We start from the raw sequence: 9232 nt of genomic DNA on the forward strand, positions 1-9232 counted from the left end.
TGGAGTGCATGAGGCCCTGGGGTCCAATCCCCAACACTGCAAAAGAAAAAAAAAGAATGGCATAGTGCCTAGAACCAAATAAATGATGAGTAGATTTCAGGGGGCAGAACACTGTGGCAGAGAAATCTGCAATTCAGAAATAAAGAACTAACTTCTCACTCTGGTTTAACTACTCACAGGCAGTATGATCTTAAGTAATGTCTTCTTTTGAAACCTCTATTTTCTTATTGGTAAAGTAAAAACATTTCTATCTCCCTCCTCAGGCTGGTATGAAAGAAGATGGTACATCATATGTATTCAGTTCATTTATTCATCTGATCATTCAAATTGTAAGTCTATTGGCAAAAAATTTTAGAGCAAAGATATTGAGATGGTGGTACAAGCCTGTTCTTGGTGAATTTTCAACACAAGAAACAGTAGCTATTAAAATTCACCCAATTCAGTGCTTTCTAAAGGAGCATTCCACTGTGCTGTCATGGAGAAGAAAAGGTAATGTAGCCACAAGCTATGGACTTATTCTGTAACAGGCTTATTTTCATAGTCGATTTATTACATACCGATTCATTTCAAATTTCTCATTCTAAGCTCATTTAAGAAGGCTTGGTTACAAAGCTCTGATCTACAAAGCTGAACCCTAATGCCTTAAGAGAGTGATACAAAATTTTAAAAATAATCCTGATCCTTTTGTGGTTCACAAGCATGGGGATTGGGTTTGCCCACTGTTGTCTGGGAGACACCTCCCTCAAACCTTGTTACCACATTGGCACATTACCCACCTGACATGAAAAGAAAAAAAAAAGAGCAAGCTTATTGCAAGATAGATAGAATTAAGTAGACTTTTCCCTGCTCGAGGTTGTCTTCTCTAAAAAGGAGCAGCAAGAGTGAGAGCTCATCTTATCTTGAGGATTTGGAGCAAACCAGTGTGCTGTGAGACCTGAATCCAGAACTGCACCTGGAAGGCCTCCTTCCTCCTTCCTAGGGTCCCTGGTGGGCCCTGGTCACAATGCCTCCTATACACACTCAAGCAGATTCTGCTCCCAGAGCCTTTGCAGGGCCCCAAATGACCTATGCAAATCTATGTAGGGACAGGTGAACATGTAGCCATGCTCAGTAGCCCCATCTTTGGAGGCTGGGATCTCTCTAATGTTTTCTGGATATTCAGCCTGTTTACCTTCCACTGAAACCCACAATGTGTGCACTTGTCTCCGCCCTGACTTGCATGCCCTACATGCACAGCAGGACCTCAGCACCCTGCTACAGACATAATTGTGGTTTCACTCTCCTCCTCCTCAGACCAGGACCATGGGTGGCTCTGTGAACCCACATGACCATCTCCAGCTGGTCTCCCAACCACAGAATGAAGACTGGACCAAAAGCTCCTCAGTGCAAGGCCACAAAGAACATCAGGGTTCTGTACTCTCCTCTGAGACTGAGTGTGAAGGAAATGCCACTGATACCAGGCCTGTGGTAATCCTGGGACACACCCAGTATCCAGAGGCCTATTTTAATGCTGCTTTCAACTGCCTTGCCTCCTAGATGGAGTAGATTCATGCGGTTCCAAATAAGAACAGCACTTTTCTGGCCCCCATGCCTCACTTCCCTCCCACCACCACACGTTAACCTGAGTAAGATCAAGATAGGGAAAGGGATAAAATTAAATGAGCTAAAGTTATAGTCTCATTCTGAGATCTACTTTCAGTGTAACTCAGATCCTTCCAAACTGTATGCTTTGTCTAGGTTGTTCTGGGCCTGAGAGTTAACTGCTCCTAAATGCAATTCCTAGTTTTATGGGAAAATATCTATTTGGTGTTCACAGGCTTGTCACAGGTATGTCAAGCTAGCCCCACCCAATCCTGAAAGATTTATACATCTCACAAGGAAGAAAAGAATCACCTGCACTTTATTTACTTAAAGCCCCTGTAAGAACTCTGCATATCTTTTCAATATCTGTGGCTCTAGAGATAAGAGGGACCTTGTCCCTTTGTATGCCAAATAAGGTAAAACTAAGTTATAACTAGATTTACTGTGGGATATGTAATTGCTGTACCTGGGAAACAAATGAAAACAGTCGACACCCCTCCCCTTAGCCTGGTGTTCTTAGAGGACTCTGCCAATTACCTTCCTTCTTCCCATTATCAACAAGTTTGTAAGTCCCCTTGGGGTAACAGCTGTTATGGCTTAGATATGAGGTGTCCCCCCAAAAGCTAATGTGAGACAATGCAAGAAAGTTCAGAGGTGAAATGATTGGGTTACATGAGCCTTCAGTGCATCTATGCTCTGATATGGATTAACTGGGTGGTAACTATAGGCCAAAAGGGTGTGGCTGGAGAAGGTGGGTCACCAGGGGTGTGCCTTTGGGGTTTATATTCTGTCCCTGGAAAATGGAGCTTTTCTCTGCTTCTGGTACCCAGGTCCTGAGCTGCTTCCCCCATCACACCTTTCTCCATGATGCTCTGCTTCACCTGGGCCCAGGGCAATGGAGTTGGCCGCTTATGGACTAAGACCTCTGAAACCATGAGCCAAATAAACTTTTATGTCTCTAATTATTCTTGTCCGATCTTTTGGTGACAGCAGCTAAAAATCTGACTAAAACAATGGCCTTCTGGAAACTAAAAAATTCCCAGCCTTCAATCAGAGGCCTGGATGTAGGAAGGTAAGGCTGTGAACTGATCGTACACTTCCCCCCGCCCCCAAATTTTGTATGTTGAACAACCCTCAATGTGATGGTACTTAGAGGTGCCTTTGGAAGGTGATTAGGTCATGAGGATGGAGCCTTTGTAATGAGATTAGGGTCTTTATGAAAGAGACACCAGATCTTGTCCTCTTTTTGCAGTCTGTCACTAAAGGGCACAAAGAACAGGCAGTATCTGCAAGCCAGAAAGTGGGTGCTCACCAGACACTGGATCTGCTGGCACCCCGATCTTGAACTTCCCAACCTCCAGAAGAGAAATAAACATCTGTTGTTTAAACTCTCCAGTCTATGGCACCTTTATCATAGCAGCCCAAATCAACTAAGAAAGGTCACAAGTGGATGTTAAGTGCTGCATTGGTTTGGGCATTTAAAACTGATGGAAACACATAGTTTTGGACTGCACTTCTGCACTAAGCTCCAAATACCAGACCAGACCAGACCAGACCAAAAGGGAATAGCACAGGCCAAATGTCCCACAATCAAACTAAAAGCTTTGCTAGGTGCAGTGGCACATGTCTATAATCCCAGCAGTCCCAGAGGCTGAGGCAAGAGATTCACAAATTCAAAGCCAGCCTCGGTAATTTAGTATGGCCCTAAACAACTTAGCATGAACCTGTCTCTAAATAAAATTCAAAAAGGGCTGGGGAGGGGCTGGGGTTGTGGCTCAGCAGTAGAGTGCTCACCTGACATGTGCAAGGCCCTGGGTTTGATTCTCAGCACCACATAAAAACAAATACACAAAATAAAGGTATTGTGTACAACTAAAAAAAATTTTTTTAAAAAAGAAAAAGGGCTGGGGAGGGGCTGGGGTTGTGGCTCAGCGGTGGAGCCCTTGACTCCCATGTGTGCGGCACTGGGTTCAATCCTCAGCACCACATAAACATAAATAAATAAAATAAAGGTATTGTGTCATCCACAACTAAAATACTTTAAAAAAGAGTTTAAAAAAATAAATTAAAAAAGGGCTGGGGATATGGCTCGGAGTTAAGCGCCCCTGAGTTCAATCCCTGGTACCAAGTGGTAGGAGGAACTGAAGCTTTAAGGGAGCAGAAATAACTCCAATGTTTTATTAAAACAATAGATTCCAGTCTGCCTGAGTCAGCATAACAAAGAAGTCCCTTCTGTTTCACACTTCCAAAAAAGTAACCTAAAATAACCTAATGTTAACCTATTTATTTTCCCCCTGCTCTTCTGTTTCCTTGTTTCCATTTTATAAAACCACTGTTCTGTTATTGCCTCAGGGGAACACTATTTTGTAGAATGAAGGCTACCCTGATTCATGCATCACAAATAAATGCCATCTTGACCTCAAACTAAATTTGCCATCATTTTGACTTTTGACAGAAGGCAGGGTGTGTGATCTTTGGGCTCAGTTCCACCTCTCAGTATCCGGAGCTTCCTGTCTCATTAGAGTAGGATTGTGATTTAATGCAGAGATTAGTGGTTCACCTGAGGTTAGCAGATCCTGGTATTTCTGGCCCAGCCACCATCTAGCCTTGGTGCTGTGGGCAAGTCCTTAAACTACAGCTTCCTCATCTACTAAATGTAAGTAAACAAACAGACCAATGTCATGGCTGGTTGTGAGAGCTGAATGAAATACATGCACATATGTCTTCCTAGAGTGATCAGTGAGCTAGAACTAATGGCAGTTCTTTCCTCATACAGAGATCAGCCTCCCTTCAAATCACCTGTGAGTTTCAACATGTGTGAACCACGTAAAGATAAACTACAGGGCTTTCCAAATTTTCACACTGGCTTCTTTCCAGTGAGTTTTGTATTGATGTTCTTGCCATGCTGAGGGGCTAACAGGATGTGTCCAGATTTATAAAATGTTCTGAAATACTGACAGTGACTGGGTCTTTGTGCCAACATTAAACACAGATAGGAGAAGCAAAAGTCAATCTGCAGATAAAGAAAAGAATAAAGCAGTTATACAAAGAAGAGACTTGGAACAATGAAGGCATGGGGTGACCTGTCCTAGCCAGCCATACCAGTGTTATCAAGGAAAATGCTAAATAAACTCTCTATTTTCACTTGCTCTTAATTGACTTACTAAAAAAACAGTAATTTTGGAGGACACACAGCTAGGCAATAACATTATTAATCCTCCACTGGCTTTGCTGTAGATGATACCTGTGGGTTATGACAATAGCTCTCTAGGGTCCTTCAGGGACCTGAGGCCCACTGTTGCTGAAAGCACTGACTCTTCACTTGGGCCTACAGATGTCAGATGGGCAATGGGATGGGATAAAAAGGCTGGCATCTTTATCTTCATACTGTGTCTCTCTCCTTTGTTGCCTCAACATCTGAGCCTGATTATACTCAACCCTGCTGAGAACACTGGAGAAATGTTTTCTGCAAAGTATAATATAGGGTTGACTTTACCAGACTTGCCTTTTGGCTCTCAGTCTCCCCACTTCAAGGCTAAAGTCACCTACCAGCTTCCAGCACCAGAAGTACCAGATCATGAAAGGAATGAAAAGAGGTGACACCAGAGTTCCTGGTAGATCTCTGCCTATTCCCAGAAAACACAGGACTATTTCTCCCCTTCCTTAGCCTCTCTCTCTCCTCATGATTCCTCTCCTGTGTCTGTAACCCCTTGACTCTGGAGTTGAGAAGCTGATTTGTGAGCAAAACCCTTTCTCTTCCATTCTTTGGTCAATGAATAAAGCCTTTCTTTCTCCCCAGTACTAAACTCACAGACATGATTCTTCAATGGGTCCAGTCTCCAAAGCTGAGTCTAGTAACATCAGCTCAGAGAGCAGAGGATTAAATTTCAGGGATTTTGGACCAATTGTTAAGCAACTGATAGCCATGAAATCTGTCCTGGTGAGAGTAGAAAAGTCCACAAATCAGAGCTGCCCCTCCTCCAGTTGATTATTAAACATTTCCCAGCATACAGCAGACTAATGGATCCTAAAAGGTTTGTAGTCCTCATAGGTGCTGAAGCCTACATGCATTATCATGACAGCCAGACCCTGGATTGTAAGAGACACCTTGACATTTAGTTAATAAATTCCCCCCTTTTTGTTAGCTCCTGTCAGCTACTTGACACTTAGAACCAGCCTCATGAAATGCAGAAATGTCTGTGTCTATGTGCCTTTTCTGGGGGTTGAAGATAGGAATGAGGGGAATTGGTTGACAGAGTCCCACAGAGATCTGTGGATAGTAAAAATAAAAAAAAACTAAACAAATACATAAAAAACAAAGCTTGGCTTTTAGCATCAGCATCAGTTGAAGTATTGATGCTCTTGCCCTAATGCTTGCATTCACACAAGCCTTTAAGAAACACGTATGAATTGTACCTTTATTTTAAATCCAGTGCCTGTTAGAATGCTACTGTCATTCATTTATGTCTCTTTGAACTGAGGTTGGATTTGACATATTTGACATATGGATGGAAAACACAAAGGACCAGGATACTTATGAAAACTGCTGTACTTTTTTTAAATATTCCATTAAAGTCTAGCAGATACTTGGAGTATAAAATATAAACAGCCTCTTTTTACAGGAGCTGACCAGGAAAGTACTGGCATCCAAGCACAGAGGACAAGCAAGAGAGCACACAGCAATACCTAGAGTGATACTGAGTCTGACATTGAAAGGATGGAACCAACCCATGGCAAGTTCCCCCTGCAGCAGGGCTATTCTGTCTTTGTCACCCCTCAGAACCTTCTGGAGGGATTGTTCAAACAGATTGCTGGCCCCACCCCCAGATTCAGCAGAGGCCTGGTGGGGACTGATAATATCTAACAGGTTCCCAGGCCATGTTTGCTCACTATTCACACTTTGAGAAACAGTGTTCTAGAATCTGATCACTCAAACTATAATTTGTGAATCCTCATCATTAATATCTCCCAGAGCTTCCTACAAATGCACATAAGAGGGAGTTTGGTTGCTCTGAAATGGTCCCTTGGAATTTCACTAGACTTGGCTGAACTGATCCTACCCAGTTTAAAGCTGAGACCAAACCCTGAACTCAAAGATCCATGCAAGGTGCAGATAACAGAGGCCCCACTCTGAAGAGCCTGCCTGTCATAGGGTCCTCCTCACTCCCTTTTTATTGCAGAAGCTACACAGAGCTAGCCAGGATAAGAGTTAAAACTAAATAAGATAAGTTCAGCCCTTACCCTGTCATCTATTCCTGACATATGTTATTATTCCAGACCTTGCTAGCTATCACAACACCAATTATGTGCCAAATTTATTTTTGCTGTCTATATCCCTGAGTCTTGCAGATAGATCCAAGTCAAAAACTCCTCCTCAACGAATCTCAAATGTGTCCAGTCTGTGACAATATCTAAATATAGAGCAGAGCTTGCTGACCATCCTCACTTTGTGAACCAGTGCTCTAGAACTTATTTCAGTGCTTATATTCTGGAATTCTGTGCCACACATGTGATGTCCAATCTCCTTAAGTCACCTCTCTCCTACTGTCATCTCTTTATTGTTCATACAATTTGCATTGCTCAACTTTCTGTCTCCTCCCTGCAACCACATTAAAATCTTTCTGAAGCTTTGAGCTTCTTTATGCACTCAGGGTCAAACACAAAGTAGATATTCAGTAAACCCCTGTTGCTTATGGGTTGATAATCTTGAAAAGATCAATCTGAAGCATGCAAGGAAAAAAACATTCTCAAAATAATGGCATTTGGGCTGGGGATGTGGCTCAAGTGGTAGTGCACTCGCCTGGCATGCGTGTGGCCCAGGTTCGATCCTCAGCACCACATACAAAGATGTTGTGTCTGCCGGTAACTAAAAAATAAAATATTAAAATTCTCTCTCTCTCTCTCTCTCTCTCTCTCAAAAAAAAAAAATCATAATAATGGCATTTGTTGGTGAATGGATGGAAATGGAGAAAACCATGCTAAGTGAAATAAGCCAGACTCAGAAAATCAAAGGTTGAATGTTTTCTCTCATCTGTGGAAGACAGAGCAAAACAAAGGAAAGAAGGCAGTTTAGTCACTCATTCAAAATTCTGTTGGTGATCACCCATTACTTGCCAGGCCCACAGGTCCTAGGGGTTGTAAATGGGGTAGAGGGCCAAATAGACAAAGATCCCTGTCCCATCAAGCTTCCACATCCAGTTACTTCTGGTACATGCTGGCTAGGAGAGGAGGAAAAGAAAGAAGAAACAACTGAGAGGTAGAGGGTGAAGGATGGTGGTCATCGCTCTGGTGGTTTTTTAAAAATTTTATGTGTTTTAGGTATCATTTCTTTGACATAGTTATATATTTCAAATACAATAAAATTTACCCATTTTAAACTATGAGACTCAGTGGTTTTAGTCTATTCATAAAGTTGTACAACTATCATCATGATTCAAGTATAGAACATTTTCAAACGTCCCCAATAGAAACCTCACACCCATTAGGACTCACTCACCATTCCTCACCCTGACCCGAACCTAGGCAACCACTAATCCACCTTCTGCCTCTCTGGATTTTCCTCTTCTGTATTATTTCATACAAATGGAATTGTACAGTATATGACATTGTGCCTGCCTTCTTTCACTCGGTATAATGTTTTCAACATCATCGTGTAGCAAATGATGGTACTTGATTCTTTTTTATTACTGAAAAATATTCCATGTCAGCCTATTCTCTTTTTTCCCCCATCATCTGAAAGTTTCCATCAAAAGGCACACATCATCTTTGGGAGGATTGTGTTACCAAATATGAGGTTCAGGAGGAAATAAATCTCATCCCCATTCCAGACTGTTCTGTCTGGGTAGTTGTTTCAAAGAACCACCATGCAGTACCTGACCAGATCCATCCCCAGTAAGGCTTCCGTCTCAGTAGCCGGTTCTCTGACATTGACGGCTTCCTCAGCTATGCACACACCGTGCTCATTGGCTCCCATTTCTGCCCCTCAAAGCCAGGCGGGTCTGCTTATCACTATGGCATGTGTCCTCGGAACTTGGTCAATTGAAATGTAAGTGCAGACAAGAAAAAATGAAGACAAGAAAGAAAGCACCGTCACCTGTCGGGTACCTCTTGGTTTCCACCCAGGCTCTCACAATGGACCATCACATCAGTCACAGAGCCAAAAAACAAAAGGCCTTGTGAACGTTCAGCTTTAAAAGACACCTGGAGTCGCAATGCAGCTCAAAGCTTTCCATGGTGAGTTCAGTCTGTTTGGTTCAAGCCAATCTGTTCATAGTGCTTCCACATCTGGGATCATCTTGCACCAGGTATTCAGTCAACCTCTGCCCCGAACACTCTGTATCTGGCCATCTCCAGAGCCACAGATGACCATGGTCATTTCAAATGAACATAGCTATTAATTTCCAATTGCAAAAATCCTGATGGATCAGGGTTTCTGAACTTTTCTGAAGGTATGGAGCTCTTTCTTCAAAAGAAATCTCACCCAGAAGCCTGACACAGAACACAGCTAAAAGGGAAGATGCTTTGTCTGAAGAAAGAAGGTTCCCTGAGACCCCAACAATAATTCCTAGAGTTTCCCAGAACACAGTTTGACAACCTATTTGATTTCAGTAATGGCAGAAAAGGAAGAAATGGTTATGATATTGGCATGGAA

The 9232-nt window shown here is 42.5% G+C and overlaps 1 non-coding gene across 1 annotated transcript; it reads left to right on the forward strand.

Annotated features, from left to right (window-relative positions):
* Positions 1-678: 678 nt before the first annotated feature.
* Positions 679-782, forward strand: LOC143389364 (small nucleolar RNA U13). Its single transcript, XR_013090129.1, has one exon. It is a non-coding gene; the product is annotated as a small nucleolar RNA U13 (small nucleolar RNA).
* The last annotated feature ends 8450 nt before the right edge of the window (positions 783-9232 follow it).

This window comes from Callospermophilus lateralis, unplaced genomic scaffold (assembly GCF_048772815.1).
Source record: "Callospermophilus lateralis isolate mCalLat2 unplaced genomic scaffold, mCalLat2.hap1 Scaffold_530, whole genome shotgun sequence".
Taxonomy (NCBI): domain Eukaryota; kingdom Metazoa; phylum Chordata; class Mammalia; order Rodentia; family Sciuridae; genus Callospermophilus; species Callospermophilus lateralis.